The sequence below is a fragment of the Chelonoidis abingdonii genome, chromosome 5, assembly GCF_003597395.2.
Source record: "Chelonoidis abingdonii isolate Lonesome George chromosome 5, CheloAbing_2.0, whole genome shotgun sequence".
Lineage (NCBI taxonomy): Eukaryota > Metazoa > Chordata > Testudines > Testudinidae > Chelonoidis > Chelonoidis abingdonii.
In genome coordinates, this window is record NC_133773.1 from 13,345,061 (window position 1) to 13,348,144 (window position 3,084).

The following is a 3,084-nucleotide window of genomic DNA, read 5'->3' on the forward strand; positions in this document are numbered from 1 at the left end:
AACAAAACAACCTTAAATGTTTTGGCTAGATAAACTCTTATCAAAGCATATTTCACACTTATACCTAGATGACTTATTAAATGAACAGATAGATTAACCGTTGTCAGTGAATTAAACTGATTATTTCAGGTCAGGCCAAGGAACATTTTCAGATATATCTAAGAAGTGACTGGACCTTAAGTTCCTACTCGCCTAAGTCTCTTGAAAATGAGACAGCGGTCTCTTTAGGTTGTTCCCCCCCCGCCCCCTTCACCTTTCAAAGTACTTTAATAATAAAGAAAAGTATCTCTTGCTCTCAATGGAGTTGGGGAGGTGGGAGGGCAGGTCTGAAACCCATGCCCCAGGTGTCAGGAGCACACAGAGAAGCTAGAGCTGTCTGCAGACAGAGAGCAAATAGGGATGTCTCCAAAGAAAGCTGGGTCAGTCATGGGGTGCAGGAGCAGGAGGAAGAGCACCATGCCCAGCACATAGAAGATGACAACAGTGAGGCGCTGAGGATGCTCCAGGGCAGCACAGATGGCAGGGAAGCCAATGTAGTTGCAGAAGGAGTGGCATAACACAGGGCCAATCAGGTGTCCTGTCCTAATGAAGAGGAACTCTGCATAGGCCCTGAAGACAGCTGTGTATGAGAACTGGAAAGCTGCCGACAGGAAGATGCTGGTCACACTGCCCTGGCAGAACTATAGCTGCTCAATAACGTGGTGGAAGTGAGCAACACTGAAGAAAAGCGAGCAGGTGAACATTGCTGGCCCCAGGCCAGCGAGGGATGAGCACAGGCAGTATACAGGCCCAGAACACCAGCTCCTCCGTCAGGGGTGCAGTCACATGGTTGCAGAGCCAGGGCGTGTCACTCAGGCACAGCGCCCAGAAGTGGGGGTCAAACATGACCTTCAGTCCATCAACCCAGTCCCAGGGACAGTCCATTGAGAGCTGAATGAGGGGCCCAAGAAACAGGACCATGGTGAGCAACACGGGCAGTAGAGTTGCTGGCATGATGCCCTCCACTCAGAAACCCAGTGGAGCTAGCAGGGATGTACCTGGCTTAATGCCTGTCAGCTCCTTCCAGAGCCAGACGAAGAGTGGCGAGAGGCCAGAGACTATCAGAATGCTGGTGAATCGCCTCATGATCACGGCCGGGTGGTCTCGGGGCAGGTGACTGTTCCACACGTAGAGGCTGCCCACGTAGGCACAGGCCAGGCTGACGCAGGCGAGCAGTGTGGCCCAGCAGAGCATGGGGGAGCCGGGGCCCAGCACCAGCCCAGCAGCGGAGATCCAGGGGAAATTGGCCGGGCCCAGCACCTTCAGCCCATCTGGGGCCACATCGGCTGTTACTTAGGCCTTCAAATTTTTAAAATCAGTAGATCTCATCCCTTCCCTCCCTCACTTTCTTTCATAGGCTGGATGAGAAAAAGCAGGAAAAAATGCGTTTTAACTCTCACTCAGTTTCTCAGCTTTGGATGAATTAGTTCAAATGAAGAAAGTATTCTTCTGGTGCAGAAGAATCTACTATTGTCAAAAGCTGGTTAAGCACTTCAACAGACTCTGGTTCCAGGTGCTTTAACTAGTGACCTCCACCAGTTTAGTGGTGTGACTTTCTTTAAAACATCAGCAAACACGTTGCTTGAATGCTTCAACTCCAGCCCTGAAATTTATTATGGTTGGCATGACTGAAGGGTGATCACTAAATGCCCATGTCATAGCAGCAGCCTCTTCTTCATTAGTTGGGTAGCTACCCTGGTACTTTGAGTAAAGAATATTGGCAAGAAAATGAGGTGGAATAAGTGCTTGAGCCATCCGATTCTTTACTGCCTGCAGTTTAACTTTGTTACTAGGTATTTTGTTCCTCAATGTCTCTTGAAGTTCTTTTAAAATTTCAGCAGCATCAGCAATACAGCAGCAATCTGTCTGCAATTTGTCTAAGGCTATGGAAAATAGATTCAACACAACTTCTACGTTTCTTTTTAGTCTAATGTTGACTACTTTGGCTGTGATCATTCCATCTATTTTAGTCCCAATTTTCTTCACAAATTGTCATCAGAATAGGTCAGTTCTTAAATAAGTTAAAACAGTCAGCCACTGAATTCCATCATACATCTTGGGGGAGAATTCATTTGGATCCTTCTGCTTTCTTCATTGAAGCTGAAGCAAAGTGATTGATATGGAAGTATTTTTTGCAATTTCAACATTTTTCCTTTGTTCCTGGAGTTGTACTTAAGCCTTTGGTTACAACATACATCAAATAAGCCCTACACCCATATATTATTAATTTCAGATTCTGTTCATTATCTTCTTCTAAATTGCTTCTTTGCTGCATTTGCAGCATTTTCTGTAAGAAAGCTATTTACTTGACACTCGACTTTTTGTTCACAATTTGTTATAGCTTTGACAGCTACTACTTTTAAGTATTCTGCCGTATGGGCATTTCAGCAGCATAGACAGTCCGGTTTTCTATTGTCACACAAACACATACTACTGGATTACTGTGTGTATTGCACCACCCATCAAGACTCAGATTAACAAATTTCTGGTCAATATTTTTTGCACACTTCAATTTCCTTCTCTTACATTGCATTCATCAGTGTCTGCTCTGCCAGGTGGATCCTGGTCAGAATGGTTGAACCATGTCAATGAAGAAGACAAAAAAAATTTCATAAATCAACTGAGCAATCTTTTCATATATGGAATGTTGCAGGTTCCAATTATGAACTTCTCTATGGTTCTACTAGATGATGAACAAAGTCTTTTTTTATATATACAAGTAATTTTACTTTTTGATGTATGTCTAGTTACAGCACTGCTGGTGGTACTAGCAGATGACTCTGAAGTTGTAGACGTTACAGATAATGGACGTCCAAACCCATATACAAGCCTGGATTACCCAATAGGCAGACTAAGCACATACTTAGGGCACCAACAAAGCAGGGGGCACCAATATTTGATATTTCAAAAAAAGCATTGAAGTAGTCATCATGGGAAATATCAGAACTTTGTTAGACTTCCTTACACTACACTACACACTCTTCCCCTTTTTTCTGTTCTCTTTTTATTACTTATCCCCATCTAAACCAGGGGGGGCGTCCTACC

General features: G+C 44.3%; 1 pseudogene; it reads right to left on the minus strand.

Annotated features, from left to right (window-relative positions):
* Positions 1 to 347: 347 nt before the first annotated feature.
* On the minus strand, positions 348 to 1,273 carry LOC116817709 (CAAX prenyl protease 2 pseudogene; annotated as a pseudogene).
* Positions 1,274 to 3,084: the final 1,811 nt, after the last annotated feature.